Source organism: Eulemur rufifrons, chromosome 2 (genome assembly GCF_041146395.1).
Source record: "Eulemur rufifrons isolate Redbay chromosome 2, OSU_ERuf_1, whole genome shotgun sequence".
Classification (NCBI taxonomy): domain Eukaryota; kingdom Metazoa; phylum Chordata; class Mammalia; order Primates; family Lemuridae; genus Eulemur; species Eulemur rufifrons.
Window position 1 is genome coordinate 47,437,724 of NC_090984.1, and position 26,004 is coordinate 47,463,727.

General features: G+C 37.1%; 1 protein-coding gene across 1 annotated transcript in view; it reads right to left on the minus strand.

The window, feature by feature from the left end:
• Nucleotides 1-25,787, minus strand: part of CTDSPL2 (CTD small phosphatase like 2) — an 89,779-nt gene extending 63,992 nt beyond the window's left edge. Inside the window, exon 1 of the mRNA XM_069460689.1 lies at nt 25,665-25,787. The gene's annotated coding sequence lies outside the window, so the exon portion shown is untranslated. The remainder of the gene's footprint in view (nt 1-25,664) is intronic.
• Between the last annotated feature and the right edge of the window lie 217 nt (nt 25,788-26,004).

The following is a 26,004-nucleotide window of genomic DNA, read 5'->3' on the forward strand; positions in this document are numbered from 1 at the left end:
ATCATTCAACAATTATTTATTGATCATTTAACTACTGGGATAGGTAAGCACTGAGCATAAATAGTCAACAAGATATGACAGGGTTTTACCCTTCTGGAAGTCACAATGTAGTGGAAAAAAACTGTCAGTCAATGCATGAATTCCATGAGCATAACTGCAATAATCAACAATCCTATTAGTGTAACAGCAATGGTTCAATCATTTTGAGAAATTCCAATCTTACCACAGAAGATACTTTTAAAACTGAATTCACATCAGAAAGAAACTATGAGGCTATCTAATTAAACTCTCTCATTTTATAGATAGGAAAATTAATGGATGGCAAAATTCTCCCAACACTTCTATGGAGTTAAGGACACACCCTGAGTTAGAATTTGTGAGACAGAATACAAAGACTACTAAACTAAGAATTAAGAGATGTGAATTCCAATCCTACTTCAGTCATAGCTAAACTATAGTCACTTACCTGTGTTTTTTCACTTGTCTAAAAAAATATATTCACCTTGCCATCTTGAGGCTCAAAATGAAAAATGTATTAGAAAAGGCTACAGGCCAGGTGTGGTGGCTCACGCCTGTAATCCTAGCACTCTGGGAGGCTGAGGCAGGAGGATGGCTCGAGGTCAGGAGCAAGAGCGAGATCCCGTCTCTACTAAGAAATAGGAAGAAATTACCTGGACAACTAAAAATATATAGAAAAAATTAGCCGGGCATAGTGGCGCATGCCCGTAGTCCCAGTGACTTGGGAGACTGAGGCAGAAGGATTGCTTGAGCCCAGGACTTTGAGGTTGCTGTGAGCCAGGCTGACACCATGGTACTCCAGCCAGGGCAAAAGAGCGAGACTCTGTCTCCAAAAAAAAAAAAAGAAAGAAAGAAAGAAAAGGCTATAATGTGCAGAGGATGATAAAGCTGTTCACAACAGTGAATGCTTTCACAGAAAAGTCTAACTCCAGTTAAGCATACTAAACTCCCAAAGGTATAGAAATTCCTGGCAAAGATTAAAGTCTTCAATGACCAATTAGGAAGTCTCAGAAATTGTGTTCTTATTAATTAAACACAACAGTTACAGAAAATAAAGAAACTTTTTTTGAAATGTAGAAACTACACACATTTATAGTGCCTACTTAAAAAAACAAAAACCCTGTTATAGACTGAATGTTTGCACCCCTCACCTCAATTCACATGTTGAAACTTAATCCCCAATGTGATGGTATCTAGAGGTGGGCCCTTTGTGAGGTGATTAAGCCATGAGGGCATGAATTGGATTAGTGTCCCAATAAGGTTATATAAAGAGCCTGGTGGTGTATGAGAAAGCAGGCCTTTATCACATATCAAATCTGTCTGCGCCTTGACATCCAGTAGTATGAGAAAGAAATTTCTGTTGCCTGTAAGCCACTCACCCAATTTATGACATTCTTGTTATAGCAACTTGAACTGACCTAAGACACCCCCTACAAACTCAAAGAATTCACCAGAGGAGTCCGAAAGTATTTTTCCAATAGACTACTTTTTTCCACAACCAAATGGTGTTCGGTTTTAAGTTGCCATCTCCAAGTAAAACAAATACTGCTTTTTCTCCTAAAGAGTTAATGTTAAAGTACAAAGGGATTTATCATTCAAGGCATGTATTACTTATTTAATAATCCTATTTACAATCCATAAATTTTCTCTGAATTCCTTTGTTCTTCAAAACAGAACTCCCTTAGAATAGGAATATTTCTATATAGCAAAGCATGGGGAAATTTTTTCTAAAAGTTGTTTTTAATCAAATTCTGTAAAAATTTTTATAAGAGCCTTTTCAAAAATACCTATGCATGAACCTACCTTAAACCCACAATCATCAAATGGAAGTCAAAAAAAATTGTGAAAAAATATATTGCTGTAAAGTAGGTCTTAAAAGACTTAAAGATACATATAAAGTAGCCCAGTCTTAAGAAGTTAAGCTCATTCAAATAAAACGCTCATTGGTGACCTGCTGCCAGAATGGAAATAAAACATTGAAAATGATAATCTCTGCCCATGAAAAGCAAAAAACCTAGCAGGTAGGCATATTTAATTATCATATTATATATATAAAATGCTAAATCACTCTGCATGGAGAAAGTGAAGAGGGCTTTGGGAAAGCTTAGAAGAAGGCCCTTTGAACTCAAAAATAACGAGGGGGTATTTCACTGGAAAGAAAGATGAACATCTGAAGAAGGAAGCTGATGTATAGAGATTTTGCCCTTTTTATAAGTAGGTTGTAAAAGATGTACTTAATAGGTCCAAAAGGACTGAAGCAGTCAAGCCCTAATGAACTTTTGACCACTCACACAATGGATGAAGAAAACACATACTTTTCAATCACGCATGCAGTGCTCACCAAGATAGACCATATGCTGAGCCATAAAACAAGTCTCAATAAATTTTAAGACTAAACCTGCATGAAGTATGTACTCTGACCCGAATTATAAATCAAATTATACATCAATAACCGAAAACGTTAAAAGTACCAAATACTTGGAAATTTTAAAATATATTTATAAATAAATCAGGAGCCACAAAAGAAATCACAAGGGAAATTAAAAATATTTTGAACTGAAAGATAACAAAAATAGAATACATAAAAATTTCTGAGATGTACTAAGCAGCGCTTAGTGGAAAATTATAAATATATATGCACCCAAAAACAGAACCCCAAAATATATAAAGGAAAAACTGTCACAACTGAGTGAAAAAGACAATTAATAGTTAGAGACTTCAATACCCCACTTTCAGTAATGGATAAAACAACTAGACAAAAGATTAACAAGGAAATAGAAGACGTGAACAACTCTTTAGACCTAACATATATAAAACACTACAACAGCAACAGAAAACTCTCCTTAACTTATACATGAAACATTCTCCAGGATGGTACACCTGTTAAGACACAAAACAAGCCTTAATAAATTTAAAAGGATTGAAAACAAGTAAGTATAGGCATACCTCATCTTGTTGTGCTTTGCATATACCATGTTGGTTTTTTTCTTTTAAGAGGGGTTGTTTTTTATAAATTGAAGCAACTCTGTGTTAAGCAAGTCTTTCACCACTATTTTTAAAACAGCATATGCTCATTTATGTCTCTGCATCACATTTTGGTGATTCTTACAATATTTCAAGCTTTTGCATTATTATCTATAATAATGATTTGTGATCTGTGATCTTTGATGATACTGTTTAAATTGTTTTGGGGCTATACGAACCACATCCATATAAGATAGCAAACAATAAATGCCAAGTGTGTTCTTGACTGCTTCACTGACCATCCATTCCTCATCTCTCTCCCTCTCCTTGGGCTTCCCTATTCCCTGAAACACAAGGATATTGAAATGAGGCCAATTCATAACCCTACAATAGCCCCTAAGTGTTCAAGGAAGAGTCAAACATCTCTCACTTTATTAATAAATCAAAAACTAGAAATGATTAAGCTTAGTAGGGAGGCATATCAAAAGCCAACACAGGTCAAAAGTTAGGCCTCTTGGGCCAAACAGCCAAGATGTGAATGCAAAGGAAAAGTTCTTGAATGAAATTCAAAGTGTTAGTCCAGTAAACACAAGATAAGGAAGCAAAATAGCATTCTTTTTGATACGGAAAAGTTTTAGTGGGCTGAAGAGAAGATCAAACCAGTCACAGCATTCCCTTAAGCCAAAGCCTAATGAAGGCTAAGAGAGTTGAAGAAGCTGCAGAAGAAAAGTCTGAAGCTAGCACAGGTTGGTTCATCAGGTTTAAGAAAAGAAGCCATCTCCATTAACATAAAAGTGCTTTAAGCAGCAAGTGCTAATGGAGAAGCTGCAGCAAGTTATCCAGATGATCCAGCTAAGACCATTGATGAAGGTGGCTACACTAAACAACAGATTTTCAACGTAGACAAAACAGCCTCCTATTGGAAGAAGATATCACGGGGGACTTTCATAGTTAGAGAGGAAAAGTCAATGCCCAGCTTCAAAGCTTCAAAGAACAGGCTGACTCTCTTGTTAAGGGCTAATGCAGCTGTTAACTTTAAGTTGAAGCCAACGTTCATTTACCATTCCTAACATCCTAGGGCCCTTAACAGTAATGCTAAATTTGCCTTTGCTCTATAAATGGAACAACAAAGTCTGAATGACAGCACGTCTGTTGACAGCATGGTTTACTGACATTTTAAGTCCACTACTGAGACCTATTGTACAGAAAAAAAGATTGCTTTCAAAATATTACTGTTCGTTATCAATGCACCTTGTCACCCAAGAGCTCTGATTGAGATGTACAAGAGATTAATGTTGTTTTCATGCCTGATCAAGGAGTCATTTTAACTTTCAAGTCTTATTATTAATATTTAGGAAACATATTTAGTAAGGCTATAGCTGCCACAGACAGTGATTTCTCTGATGGATCTGGGCAAAATAAATTGAAAACCTTCTGGAAAGGATTCACCATTCCAGATGCCATTAAGAACATTCATGATTCATGGGAGGACATCAAAATATCAACATTAACAGGAGTTTGGAAGAAGTTGATTCCAACTCTCATGGATGATTTTGAGGGGTTCAAGAAAGACTTCAGCAGAGGAAGTCACTGCAGATGTGGTACAATCAACAAGAGAACTAAAATTAGAAGTGGAGGCTGAAGATAAGACTAAATTGCTGCAATCTCATAAAACTTGAACAAATGAAGAGTTGCTTCTTATGGATGAGCAAAGAGCATGGTTTCTTCATTTCCTGGTGAAGATGCTGTGAACACTGTTGAAATGACAACAAAAGATTTAGAATATTACATAAATTTAGTTGATAAAGCAGTAGAAGTGTTGGAGAGAAATGACTCCAATTCTGAAAGAAGTTCTACTGTGGGTAAATGCTATCAAACAGCATCACATGCTACAGAGAAATTTTTCATGAAAGGAAGAGTCAATTGATGTGGCAAACTTGTCTTATTTAAAGAAACTGCAACAGCCATCCCCAATCTTTAGCAACCACCACCCTGATCAGTCAGCAGCTATCAGTATCAAGGCAAGACCCTCCACCAGCAAATAAAAAAATTTTGACTTGTTGAAAGCTCAGATGATTTTTAGCAATTTTAGCAATAAAGTATTTATTTATTTAGAAACAGGGTCTCTCTCTGTCACCCAGGCAAGAGTGTAGTGGCACACTATAACCTCCAATTCCTGGGCTCAAGTGATCCTCTCTCACCTCAGCCTCCCGAGTAACTATGACTACAAGTACGTGCCTGGCTAATTTTTAATTTTTTTTGTAGAGACAGGGTCTTGCTATGTTTCCCAGGCTGGTTTCAAACTCATAGCCTCAAACAATCCTCCCATCTTGGTCTGCCAGAGCACTGGGATAGTGGTGAGCCACTGTGCCTGGCCACAATAACGTATTTTTTAAATTAAGATGTGTACATTGTTCTTTCAGACATAATGCTTTTTTTTGTTGTTGTTGCACACTTCAACACAGTATAGTAGAAACAGCTTTTATATGCACTGAGAAACCAAAACATTCATGTGACTCACTTTATTGCAATATTCATTTTAGTGCAGTGGAACCAAACACACAGTATCTCTGAGGTACGCCTATATATGGTCTCGAACCACAATGGGATTGAGTTGGAAATATAAGAAAAGAGGAGAAATAAATGAAATAGGTAACAGAAAAACAGTGAGAATCAATGAAACCAAAGTTGGTTCTTTGAAAAGGGCAACCAAATTGATGAAGTTTTGACTCGGCTAGCCAAGAAAAAAGACATTCAACTTACTAAAGTCAGAAAAAAAGAGGACATTAATACCAACCTTACAGAAATAAAAATGATTCTGAGGGGATACTATGAACAGCTTTATGCCAATAAATTAGATAACCTAGATAAAATGGACAAATTTCTAGAAAGACATAACCAAAATGGACTAAAAAAACATAAAATCTGAACACTGATAAACAGATAACAGACTGAATTAGTAATCAAAAATCCCACAAAGAAAAGGCCAGGACCAGATGACTTCACTAGTGAATTATACTAATTATTTATTTTGTTTTGTTTTCTTCTTGAGACAGAGTTTCTGTCGCCCTGTGTAGAGTGCAGTGGTGTCATGGTAGCTCATTGCAACCTCAAACTCTTGGGCTCAAATGATTCTCTTGCATTAGCCTCCCAAGTAGCTGGGAACTACAGGCACCTGCCACAATGCCCGGCTAATTTTTCCAATTTTTAGTAAAAACAGGATCTTGCTCTTGCTCAGGCTGCTCTCAAACAATCCTCCCGCCTTGCCTCCCAGAGTGCTAGGATTACAGGCATGAGCCACTTTACCCAGTCTGTACTAAATATTTAAAGAATTAACAGCAATCCTTCTCCAGTTCCTCAAAAAAAAATTGAAGAACATCTCCCAACTCATTTTAAAAGAATTAACAGCAATCCTTCTCCAGTTCCTCAAAAAAAAATTGAAGAACATCTCCCAACTCATTTTATGAAGCCAGCCTTACCATGATACCAAAGTCAGATAAAGACACTACAAGAAAAGAAAACCACAAGTCAGTGTCAATATCCTTTATGGGCTACACCCAGTGGGGCTCATACCTATAAATCCTAGCACTTTGGGAGGCCAAGGTGAGGAGGGAGGATCACTTGAAGCCAGGAGTTGGAGACCAGCTGAGCAACATAGCAAGACTCTGCCTCTAGAAAAAATAGAAAAATTAGAGGCATGGTGGCACATGTCTGTAGTCCCAACTACTTGGGAGGCTGAGGCAGGAAGATCCCTTGAGCCCAGGAGTTTAAGGTTGCAGTGAGCTATAATGATGTCACTGTTCTCTAGCCCAGGCAAGAGCCAGACCCCATCTCAAAAGCATAAATTAAAATCACAAAGGCATACCAATTTACATCTACTAAAATGGCAAAAAGACTTAATTTTCATACTCTACTGGTACAAATGTAAGTTTTTTGGTAAAGTTGTGCAATTTCCAATGTACACCTAACTCTTTGACCCAGTAATTTCACTTCTAAGTTCTTATCCAAGAGAAATGTAAAACACGTTCACAATATAGTTTTACAAAAATGTTTCTGGCGGCCTTATTCACAATAAGGCTGTTTCTAGTTCCCAAGTGGAAACAACAAAAATGCCCAACAACAGAAAGTTGACTACTGTGGTATTTTCATACAACAGAATGCTAATCAGCATCAGAAAGTAACTGTTAATTACTGATACCATCAACGGAAAGAATCCCACAGACATGCTGAACAACTGCACACACAAAAGAATACATGTTTGATGATACCATTAACAAGAAATTTTATTAGAGACAAAAATAATCTAAGGAGAAAAAAATCAGAAAAGAAGTTGCCTTGGGGAAAGGAAATGTCCTCTAATCTGATAGGAGTATTGGACCTATTTGCCAAAATTTTACAGCTGAGATCTGTGCTCAAGATGTTTAAGCTCAACATCTGTTGAATTATTAGCTGACCACTAGGCTATGCAGATACAGTGGGTATGCCCCAGTAAGCTAGGCTTAAAAATGCAAGCAAGAAATTTTAAAAACAAATAAAAATAACTAAGCAGAGAAATTAGTGGTCACATACTGCAGAAAGATAGATTTCATAAACTTTGCCTATGGAAGTTACTAAACAAACAACAACCTTTGAGGGGGGAGTTATGTAAAATGACCAGTTTTCAAACAAAAAATTAAGAGACATGACAGAAACAGGAAAGTATGACCCAAACTCAGAGGGGGGAAAATGCAGTGAATACATATTAATTATGTGCCAGGCTTCCAACAATCCAGTGAGGGGTATATGTAATTATTAATATTTAGTCTACATAAGACAAAATTCACTCTTGATCCCTTAAGAGTTGGAAAAATTCTTATTTCAGGTGAACATACTGAGCCTTTTCTCTGATTACAAAACATATGTTGTTTTAAAGCTTTAAAAGGACAGAAAAACATGAAAAAAACTCCCATAATTCCTTAACTCAGAGATGAATGAAACTGGGTACATTATTCTGCTTATTTTAATATGTATAAATATTTTAATCAATGTTTAGAATTATACTACGTATATTACCTGCTTTTTCCTCTTTCATACTATAAACACTTTACCAATATTCTTTTAAAAATTTAAGAATTTTTAATGGCCATATGATATTTCCACCCACAGATAAATGTTCCATAATTTATGTGATCACTGACTTGTTGGAAAATTAAATTTTTCATAATTACTCACTAACATTACCTCAAATGGAATAACTACATAAATTTCAGTTTATATTTCTGATTCTTTCCTTTAAGATAGTTTCTTAGAAGTGAATTTATTAGGTCAAAAATGGCTGACATTTGGTAGTATGGTTTCTGGAGAAGTGGTTTCAAACAGCAGTATATAAAGAGTGCTTATATGACTGAGTTTTCCACATCTGTATTTTTAATTTCTAAAATGCTTGCTAATTGTAAGATTAAAAAAAACAGTAAAACTACACAATTTAATTATATTTAAAGGCCATCTCCAGTTTCCATTTTAATGGTGAAAAATGGTCTGAATTCAATTTCCCCAACTAAAGCAGAAACACCTCATATAGCAATCCCAAGGAAAGATAACTGAGAATGTCTGATTATTTAGTGAGACATGAAGCTCATTACTTCATAATGCAAACATTAAAAAATATTAAATGAGTTCTAACTAAAAAATTTTCTTAAACTGAACTGAATAAAATCTACAAATATGGCCGGGCACCGTGGCTCACGCCTGTAATCCTAGCACTCTGGGAGGCTGAGGCCGGTGGATCGTTTGAGCTCAGGAGTTTTGAGACTAGCCTGAGCAAGAGCGAGACCCGTCTCTATTAAAAATAGAAGGAAATTATTTGGACAACTAAAAATATATACAGAAAAAATTAGCCGGCCATGGTGGCACATGCCTGTAGTCCCAGCTACTTGGGAGGCTGAGGCAGAAGGATCGCTTAAGCCCAGGAGTTTGAGGTTGCTGTGAGCTAGGCTGACGCCACGGCACTCTAGCCCGGGCAACAGTGAGACTCTGACTCCAAAAAAAAATAAAAAAATCTGCAAATAGGCTGGGCAGGTGGCTCACAGCACAGCTCACAGTGTAATCCTAGCACTTTGGGAGGTCAAAGCAAGAAGATCACTTCACGCCAAGAGTTAGAGACCAGCCTGGGAAACATGAGACCCCCATCTCTACAATAAAAAAAAAAAAAAAAAAAAAAATTAACCTGGCACGGAGGTGCACACCTGTAGTTCCAGCTACTCAGGAGGCTAAGGCAAGAGGATTACTTGAGCCTAGACTCTGGACTTGCAGTGAGCTATGATCATGCCACTGCACTCTATCCGAGCAGCAGAGTGAGATACTGTCTCAAAAAAAAAAAAAAAAAAAAAAATCTGCAAACATGTACTGTCAATTCCCTTAATAAGGAAGAGTTTTTAAGAAGAAATTTAACACTGGCAACTTGGTTAAGCAATTCAAAGTTTTGGGATTTTTTTTTTTATTTAACTTTAATACTTTAAAAACAGATATTTACACAACTTTTTTAGTTTGCTAATTATGGCTCAATGTAAGAGTTTAAATGTTTGCATTACCTTCTGCCTTAACTCCCCAAAATAATGGGACTATATTTAATATTTCAAAAATCATTTGTATTTCCAGAGAGCCTAGCATACTATACTGATGTGACAGAAACATCTCAATAAATATTTGCTAAATTTAATCTTTTGATATTTCTTGCAAATTACTAAAAAGAAATCATAAAAAATAAAGGCTTAAATGTCTATGCTTACCTGAATACAGAAACATAACCCAACCACAAAAGCATTGTATTAAAAGTATTATGTTGGTTTTCTTTTTTGGGGGTGGGGTGATAGAGTCTCGTTCTGTTGCCCAGAATGAAGTACTACAATCACAGCTCACTGCAGCCGCAAATTCCTGGGTTCAAGCAATCCTTCCACCTCAGCCTCCTGAGCAGCTGCACTACAGGCGAAGGCCATCACACCTGACTTCAGAAAACCAACCCTCAACTTATTCTTTAAAAAAAACAAACAAAAAAACCCCTCTAAAATCAAGTATCTATTTTAATTACATTTATCCAAACACAAAAAAGGTTAAACTCATTTTAACAACCAGATGTCATTTATAGGTTAAAGTCATTTTAACAACCAGATGTCATTTATTGTTATGTGCAAAGCACTGTTTTTTTGTTGTTATTGTTTTTTCTTTTGAGACAGAGTCTCACTCTGTTGCCCAGGCTAAAGTGCTGTAGCATCAGCCTAGCTCACAGCAACCTCAAACTCCTGGGCTTAAGCAATCCTTCTGCCTCAGCCTCCCAAGTAGCTGGCACTACAAGCATGTGCCACCACGCCCAGATAATTTTTTTTTTCTATATATATTTTCAGCTGTCCAAATCATTTCTTTCTATTTTTAGTAGAGACAGGGTCTCACTCTTGCTCAGGCTGGTCTCAAACTCCTGACCTCGAGTGATCCTTCCGCCTTGGCCTCCCAGAGTGCCAGGATTACAGGCATGAGCCACCTCGCCGGGCCCCAAAGCACTGTTTTAAGTGCCAAAATCTTTTAAACTATATAAAGTAGTTGAACCACAAAAAGTAGACTATTATTTCCATTTTACAAAAGAGAAAATGGAGGTAGAGAAGATGGCAGAAGTGTTTTAAGTAACAATTTCTGGATAATTTCAAAAATAAGCTACAATGTGAAAATAGTATATTTATCACCAACAAAACACTTTAACTAATTAAAAAGTTAGCAAAAATTCCAATTTCCCATTACTCTCTAACGTTTTTTACTTCTGCTTTTTGCCTAAATAGTCCATTGGAATGGATGATTTTTCTGCAGAATCTCAAGTTGTGCAAAAACCTCAAAACAAGATTAAATTGTAAAAGCTGTGTTTACTAATTGGCTTCTAGGAACTCAAAATTAAACTACTTATAGAAACAATGTTACAAATAAGGGCAGGCGTTCCAGGGCGGTTTCTATGACAGCTAACCCATAATATAACTGAATTTAAAAATCTACAACTGAACCCATTATACAAATAATATAAAAAACTACATTCCATATCTCAACACCAGGCCTATCTGTACTCCTATTAAAGCTATAGATATTTGGTGCTGGGAAAAATGGATATCTAAACGCAAAAACAAAATGAAGTGGGACACTTACCTTATATTATATACAAAATTAACTCAAAATGGAACAAAGACCTAAATGCAAGAGCTAAAAACTATAAAACTCTTAGAAGAAAATATAGAGGAAAAGCTCATGAAATTTGGCAATAGATTCTTGGATATGACACCAAAAGCACAGACAACAAGACAAAAGAAAAAATGGATAAAAAGGACATCAAAATTAAAAATTTTTATATATCAAAGGACTCTATCAACAGAGGAATAAGGGGACCCACGGAATGGGAGAAAGTATTTGCAAATCATACATTTCATAAGGAGTTGATATCCAGAATATATAAAGAACTTCTACAATCAGAAATAAAAAACCCGATTCATACATGGACAAAGGACTTGAACAGCATTTCTCCAAAGAGGATATACAAATAGACAATAATCACATGAAAACACACTTGACACATCACTAATCATTAGGGAAATGCAAATTAAAACCACAATGAGATACAACTTCATACTCATTAGGATGACTATTATAAAAACAAAAAAAGGAAGAACAAAATAAAGAAGTGCTGGCGAGAATGTGGAGAAATTAGAATCCTTGGGCACTGCTGGTGAGAATGTATAATAGTATAGCTATTGTGGAAAATGGTATGACAGTTCCTAAAAAATTAATGCAGAATTACCATACGATCCAGTAATTCTACTTCTAGGTAAACACCCAAAAGAAAGAAAGCAGAAACTCAAACAGTACACCTACATTCACAGCAGCATTATTCACAATAGCTAAAAGATGGAAGCAACCTAAGTATCTATCAGTGGATGAATGAATAAAATAATTTGGTACACACATACAATTAAATAGTATTCAGCCTTAAAAAGGGAGGAAATTCTGACATATAATATGGATGAACCTTGAAGACTAACGAATATGGAGTTTCAGTCTGAGAAGACGAAAAAAGTTCTGAAAATGGATGGCAGTGATAGTTACAAAACAAGGTGAATGTACTTAATGCCCCGGAACTGTATACTTAAAGATGGTTAAAATGTCAAATTTTATGTTATGTGTATTTTACCACATTAAAAAAAACTAAAGATCTTCATTTAACCCAAAGGTTTCTATTTTCAGTGCTCTTTTTTTTTTTTTTTTTTTTTTTTTTTTTTTTTTTGAGACAGAGTCTCACTCTGTTGCCCAGGCTAGAGTGAGTGCCGTGGCGTCAGCCTAGCTCACAGCAACCTCAAACTCCTGGGCTCAAGCAATCCTCCTGTCTCAGCCTCCCGAGTAGCTGGGACTACAGGCATGTACCACCATGCCCGGCTAATTTTTTCTATATATATTTTTAGCTGTCCATATAATTTCTTTCTATTTTTAGTAGAGATGGGGTCTCGCTCTTGCTCAGGCTGGTCTCGAACTCCTGAGCTCAAACAATCCGCCCACCTCGGCCTCCCAGAGAGCTAGGATTACAGGCGTGAGCCACCGCGCCCGGCCCCAAAGGTTTCTAATACAGTAAAAGAGGACGAGTCTGGAATGGGAAAACAAAATCTCTTCTATTTTTTTCTAACAAACTACTGTGAACAAGGGGTAGAATATAATGGGAACAAAATAAAAGGACAGGAAAAGGAGGCACGTAAAATTTGCCCTTCTACCCCACCCTTTTAATAATTACTTCTTTTTAAAAAATGATAAAATATCTGTAGGCCAAAAAAAAAAAAAAAAAAGCAAATGTCAGGTACACACAATACTGAAATATTCAGTCTTAATTCTGCATTTAAAAATCCACAATATATCTAGTTTTTCTGGGCACTTCATAACAGGAAATAGAATGGGAGGATAAGCAGGGTTGGGAGAAAGAGACTGGAATAAAGATGACAAAAATTGTAGTGGAGGAGGTGACCACAAGACAGTTTTGGAGGAACCACAGTGTTTAGGGAAGAAAGGCAACCTAGGGCCAGTTGGAGAATTATTCTCTCTCCACTATCAATCTAGCCAATTTGAACCCTCTCTTTTGGTCTAAACCAAGGAAAAGGCAACCTGAGGGCAAGGAAGTCAAGGAATTACAAACTACAGTCCCAGAAAAGAGAAGAGCACTTCCATGGCACACTGGAGTTTTGCCTAGAGATCCATTCTCATAAGTTAATTGGGGTCTGTCCAGGCTAAAGAGCTGGGAAGAATGCCACCACCAGCCTAACAACAAGAAAAAAACTGGATAAACTACGAAATTAAACCTTTCTTGAACCATCAGAGAGCTGAAGACTCAAGGCAACAAGTCTCAAATTCAAGAAAAGATAAGCCCTTCCTAGGAGAAAGGGGCTGCAAGCACTGGCTCACCTGTGGTAGAACAAGGGAAAAACAATGATTCCATAAAAGCAGGTAAAAAGAATTTATCTAAAATTGTTAATAAATAGCTAAAGGCAAAGTGTGTGGATCAGCATGAGCCTGTATTATCCCTGGGAGTCACAAACTCAACTGAAATTCAAACCTATTTGCAAGATTTTTGCCAGATCTCCACCAGGTTCACACAATATGGGAACATCAAACTAGAGAGAGCTTTCCTCGGTACTGCAGGGCTGGAGGAAGGAAGTAGCCTCTGCAATGGGAAAAATACAAAGCCCCAACCAGATCCTTTTCCCCTGAGGAACAAAAGTTTGAAGGCACTAGGGGAGGAACAGCAAGGCCAGTACCCAGTCAGGGCACAAGTGAAGATGTAATTAAGGATGGGGGAAGGGTGAAAGAAATAACCCTCCACCAAGAGGGGAGGGGTAGGAAACAGTCTTGGACCAGGACGTTGTACATTAGAGATCTACCACTGAGGCAGGAGCAGAGAAACTCTTTTTCCAAACAAGACCTGCAAAGATACAAGATGCAGTTTGCGCTAGAGGAGCAAGATCACTGAGAGTCCTACTTGTGATGCCCAGGCACACAGGGCCTATCCAAGATTGAGACTGGACCAAGACAAAACATTCCCGACTCCACCACCAGGCTAACAAGTACCAATTAACATAAAAATAGTCTACCTCTTGGAGAGGGAGAAGAGCACAGGGAAAGCCAGAAGCTAAGAGCTGATCAGGAAAATTGAGAAACATCTTCCTAACTCCCAGCCTAAGCACAAAGTAACACAAAAGAAATTTAAAGCCAATAGTGCATTTAAAGTACCCTTTGCAACAGCAAAACAGAAATTCAGCTTACCTCCTGATAGACTGACTCAATCCCTTATACTAAAAAGTCCAGGGATGCAATTTGCCAGGTATAAATACTATTGACTCAGTCTTTACCATACTATTCACAATATCCAGCATTCAATAAAATATTGCAAGACACACACAAAAAAAAGAAGTTACAAATCACTGTGAAAAGATAAAACATTCAATAGAAACAGAAATCAATGAAGTTAAAAACAAAAACATCAATGAAACCACAAGTTGAATTTTTCACAAAGATCAGTAAATTGGTAAACCTCTAGCAGAACTGAGAACAAAGAAAGACACAAATTACCAGTATTGGCAAAGAAAAGTGGATATCACTACACATTCTATAGATTATGGAATATTACAAACAACTTTGTACCCATACACTAAACAATTCTGACAAAATGGTCAAATTTCTCAAAAAATATGAACCACCAAAGCTCACACAATAATAGATAACCTGATTAGCCCGTATCTATTTTAAAAATTTAAACTGTAGTAAAAATCTCTAACACAGAAAACTCTAGGCCCAGATGGCTTCGCTGGAGAATCCTATCAAACATCTAAAAAGACACAATACCAAATCTATATAAACTCTTCCAGTAAAGAGCAGAGAGGGAAATACTTCCCAATTCATTTTATAAGGCCAACATTACTCTGAAAATAAAACCAAACAGACAAAACACATTAATTGGGCCTAGTACAGGTTAGAGGTTGCCTACATAACATCAGCAACAACCTGATTTTATTACCTAAATTTAAAATACAAAGCAAAGAGTTTAAACATACTTATACAACCTCACCTTAGTTAATCCTACTATTTATGTTATTATAAAACTTAACCCATCCTCTCAGTTCTTTAGAACTCCGCTACTAGAGAAATTCCTTTCTATTACAGGTTGAGTATCCCTCATCTGAAAATTTGAAATTGGAAATGCAATAATCCAGAAATTTTTTGAGCAAGGACATGACATTCAAAGGAAATGCTCAACCAGCATAATGCAAATATTCCCAAATCTAAAAAAATCCCAAATCCACCTCTCATCCCAAGCATTTCAGATAAGGGACACTCAACTTGTATCACTAAAAAATAGAATAAACAAAGATTGGGAAATAAGCACACTTAGGAACTAAATCTACTAATGAATGAAAATGATACAATTGACCCAAACTTTTGTACCCCTACAACAGGCTGAAATAATAATAAATAAAAATAAATTTAAAAAAAAAGAAAATGATACAATTGAAGTAGATTATGTCACAAAACAAACACAGCAAAGGCAGCAAAAACATTTTAAGAGTAAGAATTCATGACTTTTTCAACATTTGAATGAGGTATCATTTCAGGAATTTAAAAAGCTGATTGTCAAGCAATCCAAAACTAGGCAAAGTTTCCTTTCTACTTACCTGCAGCCCAGGTAAAATTAGGGGAAGGGAATGTTTGGAGATGGAGAAAGAGCCTCTTCCAACGTTCATTATAAACTACAACATTAATTCTGCTAATTTCTCTAGACCACCACCTCTAAATTTCAGACTCACATCCAACCACCATCCCAACACTTTTACTTGGCACCTCAAATTCAACTTACCCAAAACTGAATTCATTTTTCCCATACCACCCCCATACAAAAACCTGCCCTTCCTACTATATTTCTCCTACTACATTCTTCATCACAGGCAATGCTACCACCTAATCAACCAAGCCAAAAACTTAGAAGCCATCCTAAACACCCTAGTCATTATTCCTCTCCCTTACCCCCTATAGCCAATCACCAAATCCTAATAATTTTTACCTCTACAATATTTCTTGGTCTTGTCCTCTTTAAATCCATCCTCCACACTGCACAAATCTGCCTATTCTCACCAGGTTTCCCATGAACTGCCTTCAAATAAAGACTAAACTCTCCAGCATTATATATAAAACTCACAAGATCTCTCCGTCTTTTTTCATTGTTATTCGCTGCCTCATTCTTTGCACTGCAGTAGTAATAGTCTCCTGCCCACTCTGTGCTCTATACATGCTTCTGCTCTTCCCTTTATCTCCAACATTCTTTCAACTAATTCGTATTTTCATTGTTTAAAACTCAGTCCAAGTATCATGTACTCCAATAAGTAACCAACTCCATACCCAAATCTGTGTAAACCTTGTGATTATCTCTACCTTAGCTCTTAACAAATCATAGTAAAATAACCTTTCTCTTTAATCGCACTTGACTGTAAGAGACTTGAAGGGAGAAACCTGATCTGTAACTCCAGTAACCTGGGACACAAGTTAACTCTATCTTTGTTGAACTGAACTGCAATTTCTCTCAAAAAGACCAGATTACATAGGGAAAAACTGTATCACTGAAACATAAACAATCCTCACCACAGTAATCAATTCTTGTTCACAAAAAAGGGGCCTATAAATAAAACTAAAAATGTTCCTTCCTCATAAAAGATTTCCTTCCTCTTCACAAAATCTCTAATACCAAGCAATCTTTGAAACAGACAATTATGGTTACAAATTATCTTGTGTTAACAGTAAGATTACAATAATAATACAAGCACAAACTTGACTGATAATTTGCTATTGAGCGGTTGGGCATGGTGGCTCACCCCTGTGATCCCAGCACTACAGGAGGCTGAGGAAAGAGGATCATTTGAGGCCAAGAGTTTGAGATCAACCTAAGCAACATGGCGAGACCCCATTTCTACAAAATATAAATCGAAAATAAATAAAATAAATTTGCTATTGAGGTCTTGAGTGCACAAATCTCTACCTAAACACATGAAGAAAAATAGCATATTTGAAGAATCCTTAAGAAATTATAGTACCCAGAACTAACTAGTGTGTCCTCTTGCAAACAAGTATGTCTGCTGAAAGAGAGAAGTGGCATATAGGTTGGGCATCCCTAATCTGAAAATCTGAAATCCGAAATGTCCCAAAATCCAAAACTTTCTGACCACTAACATGAAATCACAAGTGGAAAATTCCATATCTGACTCCATTTGACAGGTCAGTCAAAACAGTTTCAAGAAGAGGCTGAGAAGGGTAGTGGAGAGGTGGGGGGGAAGGGGATGAAGAAGGTTGGTTAATGGGTACAAAAATACACTTAGATAAAAGGAATAAGTTCTAGTGTTTGGCAGCAGAATAGGGTGACTATATTAAACAATAATTTATAATATATTTCAAAATAGCTAGAAGAGAAGATGTGAAATGGTTCCAACACAAGGAAATGATAAATGTTTCAGGTAATGAATATCCCCATTACTGATCTGATCATTATACACTATATGCTTGTATCAAAACATCATATGTACCCGATAAATATGTACAACTATTATGTATCAATTAAAAAATAAAAACAAGTTAAAAGAAACAAACAAAAAAATAAAGTTTCAAGAACACAATTATTTAAAATATTGTATAAAACTATGTATATAAGTTACATACGAAATATAAATCAATTTCGTGTTCAGACTTGGGTCCTATCTCCAAGATAGCTCATTATATATATGTAAATATTCCAAAATGTTAAAAAATCTGAAATCTGAAACACTTCTGGTCCCAAGCATTTCAGATAAGAGATAGTCAACCTGTACTGATGTATCACACATTAAGAGGAAAAAAGAGTGGATAATGAACATAAATAATGAAAACTGTAAAAAGATCACAAATCAAACTTTAAAGGCAACAAAGTCAAGTCAAGGTTTGCCATAAAATTTTAGGTATGTATTAATTATATTGGCTATATAAAGAATAATACATGCATGCAAGGTTCTGGACTAGGCTCCTAAAGGAGTTACTAGAGGAATTACCTCCAGACCAGGAGAAGGAAGCCAGATTCCAGTCCTGAATCGATCATTAGTAAGTAAAGTCATGCAATCATTCTAGCATTTCATTTACTCAAAAGCAAGTTATTGAACATCAGATCTGTGCATTTCACTACATGTAAATTTTACCTTAAAAAATTAAAATATGCTGTCAAAAATGGGAAATGAGTCATTAATCACAGCTATTTCATGTTTCTATTATATACAACTCATTCTGTAGCACCCTAATTAAGACATTTACTACATGTTAAAAAGTCTTCAGAATGATTCATCATTAATAAAACACAAATGTTATTGGACTAGTGACCTCATTAGTCTCCTCTAGCTCTAAAATTCTACTCGTCTGTTAATTTATACTCTACCTTACAAATGGTGTGATTACTAAATTTATATTAACTTATATCCATGAAAGAAAAAGCTAAAAGTCATTGCCTCAGTTGACACCAAATGACATTATCAAAAATGGCAGCATCTAGGCTGGGCGCGGTGGCTCACGCCTGTAATCCTAGCACTCTTGGAGGCCGAGGTGGGCGGATCATTTGAGCTCAGGAGTTCCAGACCAGCCTGAGCAAGAGCAAGACCCCATCTCTACTAAAAATAGAAAGAAATTATATGGACAACTAAAAAAATATATACATATAAAATTAGCCAGGCATGGTGGCACATGCCTGTAATCCCAGCTGCTCAGGAGGCTGACACAGTAGGATCGCTTGAGCTCAGGAGTTTGAGGTTGCTGTGCGCTAGGCTGACACCATGGCACTCTAGCCCGGGCAACAGAATGAGACTCTATGTTTCAAAAAAAAAAAAAAAAGGCAGCATCTACTTCTACTTAGCCTATATTTCTAGCCCACCTAATCTCAAATCAACACCTTCAGGTATTTCAACTGTCCACTTTTACTCTCCACTACTTTCCTAAACCTTCAATGAATTACTTCAGGAAGAGATTTCTGTCACCTAAAAAAAAAAAAAACAAAAAACAAAAGTCAACTAGGGCAGAAGGAGTAAGTAGAGGAGCATTATATGAAGCATCAACTCTAAGACAGGGAGATCATTCAGATATATGTTTTTATATTTATTTTTATTTTTTGAGACATGGTCTCACTCTGTTGCCCTGAGTAGAGTGCCATGTCGTTAGCCTAGCTCACAGCAACCTCAAACTCTTGGACTCAAGCGATCCTCCTGCCTCAGCCTCCCAAACAGCTGGGACTATAGGCGCGAGCCACCATGCCCGGCTAATTCCATATATATATATATATATATATTTTTTTTTTTTTTTCCCCAGCTAATTTCTTTCTATTTTTTTTTTTTTTTTTTAGAATAGCTGGGACTACAGGGGCGCACCATGACGCCCAGCTAATTTTTCTATTTTTAGTAGAAATGTGGTCTCGCTCTTGCTCAGGCTGGTCTCCAACTCCTCAGCTCAAGGGATCCTCCCACCTCGGCCTCCCAGAGTGCTAGGATTACAGGCATGAGCTACCACATCCAGTCCAGATATATGCTTTTAAATGTTACTACTAGCACCCCAATTTAAAACCTTATATGTCCTTAGCACAAATATTAGGGCAAAACTCATACTTGTTATAGACAGGATAAGATATTTGTATTTCTTTAACCCAAGCTTTAATAGAACAATTTGCAGATTGTTCATCTTATAAAAAGAGAATTCTATTACATGTAAGAAAATTCATACCAATAAAACTTTAAAAACAAAATGTTATTTTAGCAAGAATATAGGTTATGAATTCATAAGAAGTGAGTACCATAGTTCATCCTTTTTCTCAACAAGCTCATGGGAAACCTGACACTTCCAGGCTACCATTTCTCACCATATTACTATCCTATCTGTGGAATGTGCCAACATATTTTGTTTTAATTTGTGGGGCTCACCTACATACATACAAGTTTCAGTGTACCTACTGGATGCATCAACAAAGAAATTGTAAAGATTAAATAGCTCCCCCCAAAAATGGGCAAGGGGAGAGATGCAATTACTATACTTATTTATACCCTTTTGATTTAAAAAAAAAAAACCAAACTTCTATTTAAAGTAAATTAGTTTTACATTAAACTTACTCTCAGGCCTGAAGAAATCTAAAACCCTCAGAACACATTAATTGGATAGTAAGAAAAGAATCAATGAGATGTTGACAATGAAGAAAAATAGTAACTAAAAATCTTTAAAATAATAAAGTAAAACACCATGGCCTTTGTCCAAAATAAATTCACATTAAGTGTCTCACATAATTTTCCACCATTCTTACCACTACCTACCAAGGAAAAACTAATCATTATGATTGAGATAAATATGGGACATAGAAGACAAAGTTTACGAAGAGTGAATTTTTACTTAAACTGCTGGACAAAGATCAGGTATAATCATAATTCTCTAACAGAAATGTCCTCGTTTGCCACTACTAAAAAAAATTAATTAAAAGGCATATTCCCAATAGGGGGAATGCATGATGGTTTGCAATGTGATTGTGAATATTTTTCAAATAATTTTTATCTGTACATTAGAAAATTAAAGGATTATGTAATTAATTTAACAAAATACACTAAAGCAGGTACTTGCAAGATCAGTAAGAGGTTAATCATTTCCAACTCATACATATTTGGGGAATACCAAGATGAAACTAAAGCAAATAATTAGTTTTCTCTCAACTAAAAAGATCTTTATGTGTTCTGGATATTTTTCCTTAACAAATATACACTTCTTTTAATAAAGCATACTTTGAAAATTCCTAGTTAGAGATTACTTTAACTGGTCAACATGAGAAACTTAAAATAGCAAGTTATTTATGCTCTTATTTATTTTTAGCAACTTCTCTGCTTTTTTTGTTCCCAATTTCTCAATATATAAGTTTTCATCCAAAGGAAGACAATAGTCTTCCTAAACTATACAAATTGCTATTACTAAATCTTAATCGAAATTGTTTCTGAAGTATTCAAGTGCCTTCTACTAGTAGTTTTAGGTTTCTTTAACCAAAGCAGTAAACACATTTCCTTGTCCAAAAAATTAATGTATCTATTATGAAAGCCTGTCTGCAGCCAGGCATGGTGGCTCACCCCTATAATCCCAGCAGTTTGTGAGGAGGCCAAGGCGCGAGGATTGCTTGAGGCCAGGAGTTCAAGACCAGCCTGAGCAACATAGCCAAGACCCCGTTTTGTATAAAAATAGAAAAATCAGCCAGGTGTGGTGGCATATACCTGTAGTCTCAGCTACTGGAGAGACTGAGGCAGGAGGATGGCTTGAGCCTGGGAGTTTGAGGTTGCAGTGAGCTATAATAATGCCACTGCACTCTAGCCCAGGCAACAGACAAGAACCTGCCTCAAAGAAAGAAAGGAAAGGAAGAAAGGAAGATAAGAAAGCCTGATTGCTAGAACCCCCAGGATGCTGCCAATTCATGATTTGTGTTTAATCTAGGCCGGGCACTGTGGCTCACACCTGAAATCCTAGCACTCTGGGAAGCCAATGAGGAAGGATCACTTGAGGCCAGGAATTCAGGACCAGCCAGAGCTACACAGTGAGACCCCAGTGTCTAGAAAAAACTAGAAAAATTATATGGGTGTGGTGGAGTGAGCCTGTAATCCCAACTACTCAGGAGGCTGAAGCAGGAGGATCACTTGAGCCAAGGAGTTTGAAGTTGCAGTGAGCTATGATGACACCGCTACACTCTAGCCCAAGAGACAGAGACTCCTCCCATCCCCCCCAAAAAAGGCTGGGTGCAGTGGCTCACACCTGTAAATCTAGCACTCTGGGAGGCTGGGACAGGAGGATTTCTTGAGGTCAGGAGTTTGAGACCAGCCTGAGCAAGAGTGAGTCCCCGACTCCACAAAAAATAGAAAAATTAGCCAGGTGTCGTGGTGCATGCCTGTAGTCCCCACTACCTCAAGAGGCTGAGGCAGGAGGATTGCTTGGGCCCAGGGGTTTGAGGTTGCAATGAGCTATGATGACACCACTGCACTCTAGCCAGAATGACAGAACAAGACTGTCTCAAAAAGAAAAGAAAACCTAGACATATTCTCTTTTCTTTTTTTTTTTTTTTTTGAGACAGAGTCTCGCTTTGTTGCCCAGACTAGAGTGAGTGCCATGGCATCAGCCTAGCTCACAGCAACCTCAAACTCCTGGGTTTAAGCAATCCTACTGTCTCAGCCTCCCGAGTAGCTGGGACTACAGGCATGCACCACCATGCCCGGCTAATTTTTTCTATATACATTTTTAGTTGGCCAGATAATTTCTTTCTATTTTTAGTAGAGACGGGGTCTCGCTCTTGCTCAGGATGGTCTCAAACTCCTGACCTCGAGCGATCCACCTGCCTCGGCCTTCCAGACTGGTAGGATTACAGGCGTGAGCCACCACGCCCAGCCGACATAGTCCCTTTTCTTCAATCTAATGCAGGAGGCCATGGATACAATAAAATATGGGGTCCCTAATATAGTCAAATGGCCTATTATGACCTTATGTTAAAATAATTGTCCTTAAGGTCTTACAGTTCTTCTTGGGGCCACACTTAATCTCATCATTCCTTACTGCCAGGTTCCCAAAGGACCCCAAAAGGCCCAAGCTTCTCACTATTATTCTACTCTCACCATGCCAGTCTTCCCTAGACAACGATCTTATATTCCACACCTCTCCTGATGATAGTCAGTACAGAGAAATTTAACTCTATATTCCCTTTTCTCTAAACACTTACCTCTGTATGGTATCAGTAAGTCTATTTGATAGCTAATCTGTGCTAATATTGCCAATAAAAGACAACAGTTTAAAGTTTCTCTTCCAGAGAATTTATGATTTAAAACAGGATATTTTAGAAAGAATTGCATAAAACACTGGAGAGATACAAGTAAAGTTAGGCATTGGCAATTCTCAAATTATACCATACAGTCAACTACCTAGTCTACATATTTGTAATGTAGGGCCAATTACAATTTAGTACAGTTTAAATTAAAAATTAATGTACTCATATAACCACTAGTGAATATATGGCTGGCTTAGATACATGCCTCATGGCAAATGTCAAGTAAGTGGAAACTAAAGCTCTAATTGTACAGTTTCATGTCTGTTAAATCTCCTCATCCTCGAAGTAGAGCAAATAACTCCCTGTAGCCAATCCAGTTTAAATGGTCACGTACTTCTTAACCTACCAAGAAAAATTACTTAGAGCACACCATACGTGAAGTCCTCTCAGCACACTTGATATTTGTGACTTAAAGTGTTTTTTCTACTTTATGCTTTCACAACAACTTGATAAATTACAAATATAATTAGATATTGCTTTTTTCAAATTCTGCCAACCCACTTTATTTATCTCCTTAATCCAAAACATAGTCTCCTATGACTGAGATAAATTAATACCATTTTACTCAATTGACAATTAATTCTATAGTTACGAATCTAGTACTTTCTTTCTGAACAACAGGACCAAGTTTAACCAGCATTAGATGGATTCTGTTACATAATAATCTCATGAAGAAACCACTTGACCAGAAATCACAAACTTGAAATCAGCTAAATGTGTTTGGGAAAAATAAAACCTCCCCAATTTTTAACGTCTTAACAATGGAAAAAGAATAACTTTACTAGCTCAAATGAAATGCCGAAGAGACACTATGTAGAACGGAATATTGTAAAACATACCAATCCTATTTGGTATTCCTATGCAACCCTATTTAGATTTTCTATATAGCTACACATCTACAAGGGTTAAAGGCTATACCACCAAAAGCTTTCAAGTTTTGAGTCTTCCCTGCAAGATCTGAGAAAAAAATAAAAATTTAAAAAAGTGCAGGTACTGAATGAATGTAGTATCAGAAAATTTGGGAGAACGCTTGAAAACATAGTCTACAATGCTCATTCAGCTAACTGCAAACCAAATTAATGCTATAAAATATCTGAAAATGTCATTAAAATACAAAGCCTACACCAGATCAACATTTTAGATCCCTTTAAGCCATATATTTGGCCCCATTTTTTAAACAAATTGACTAAGCAACTAGTTAACATACCTGTACCTATACTTCCCACCTCTATTGGTCCTAGAAAAGAAATATGAAGTTCAACTCAATCCTAAAAGACTGCTTCACATAAGAGCTACATTTTGCCTTGACTTTCTTTATGACCTTGGGCAAAGTCTACCAAATGAGGACTATTAGAGTGATGCTTGTTTGTTCCTGTTTACTTCTGAAATTTAATCCTAATATCGTACTAACAGCAGTGAAATTTTCTAAGTTGGACCTACGAAGCTGAAAGCTTTTGAGTTATAAATATCAACCGATATGCACCACTTTTTAACATTTTAATTTGGTTAGTGAAAAAAAGACAACTACAAAGGCCCCAAGTTCAACACAATTGAAAAACAAATTTGAAATATACCAACAACCTTATTAATTCTCTTTATGGACAATTGCTCTTCATGTTAAAAAAAAAAAAAAAAAAAAGAAAGAAAGAAAGAAAAGAAAAGAACAGAACTAGCTTTAACTTGCCATAATCCTGCTTTTATAAGGGTAACAGCTGTATCACCAACGAAAATTTACAACTTGGCAAAGATTGGGGAGACGAAATATAAAGCAATCTACAATCTGAAAATTACACAGATAAATCTATCATTTCAAGTCACTAATTTGTATATCCACGTTAGACAGTAATCTTGGTACTGCTTTACCAGCATTAGAAAGATAAATCCCTGCCTCCGAGGAACATCTACCAAGTACTTTTCATTTCAGGATCTCAGGGAATTTTACGAGCAGTATCTCTTTAGGCTTCCCTGAGGTACTCTAAAATACTTAACATCATTCACACATCCAGCCACCACTAGGGTGAGAAGTAAATAAATACAACTTACTTATCCAATTATTTATCACATAATTCTGGTCAAGAATGAAAAAGTAAACACCTGTACAGGCACTTAATATCCAAAGAAAGCAGAGAATATTAAGGATAGTAAGATTCACTCTTCATTAACCACTATGGAAACCAGAGGCCTTCCACATGGGTTGTTCTTCACTGCCACTCTTGATTTGAAAAAGTAAAAATGTCAACTCGACATTTTAACGGTACAAAAGATAAGCAGAACTTACTGAAATCCCTTCTCCCAGATTCCCAAAAGGTGTTTATAAGAACTGAGATAGAGCAACGCCCCCCTGAAAGCACCCTACTAGAAAGAATGAAATACCAAACACATCAAGTGAGCCAAGAAGGTTAGAAAAGCTGATCTTCTAACTTAAGTACCCAGAGGGACCAGAGGGTTGGGGACTAGGAACGTGAGATCAGAGTGGGGGTGGGCAGCAAAGTGAAATCTAACCCCAGAAATCACAACGCAGGCCGCAGCCTAAGAGCTGAAGCTGGCGGGAAGTGAGCTCCCCTTTGGTTCCTAGGAGAAAGTCCAGAGAAGAGTGGCTCCACACAGTGGACGTACGAGGCGCCAATAGTACATGCCTACCAAGGCGCTGGAGCCGCTGGAGGACCGGGTTGAGAAGGGGAGGAGATCCCGGCAGACGGCCCTGGAAGAGGAGGAGGACTAAAATTGGGAGCAGCAGCAACGTCTGGACGAAGAGGATTACCTAACTGTGACGACAGAGAAGTGTCCTCAGGCTCCGGCGATGGTCCCGACTGCGTAATGTGTGGTGTCTTTCCCGCTTTGCCCGCAGCAGCAACAGAACCAGCTCCTTCAGCCAGTCGCCATTTCCCGCCTACCGACCTGCTGCACCGCACGGGCAGGGACCCGGATGGAAAGCGGCCTCTCCGCGCAGGCGCCCTGCCTTTCTCCTCCCCCTCCCACCACAATTCCGCGAGGTGGGAGGGAAGGAATGCGGGCAGTCACAGAGGCAACAACAACAACAAAAAAAACACTTTTACTTCCGTGAACAGCGTTGAAGTTCCTTACGCCGGAAGAAACTCCCG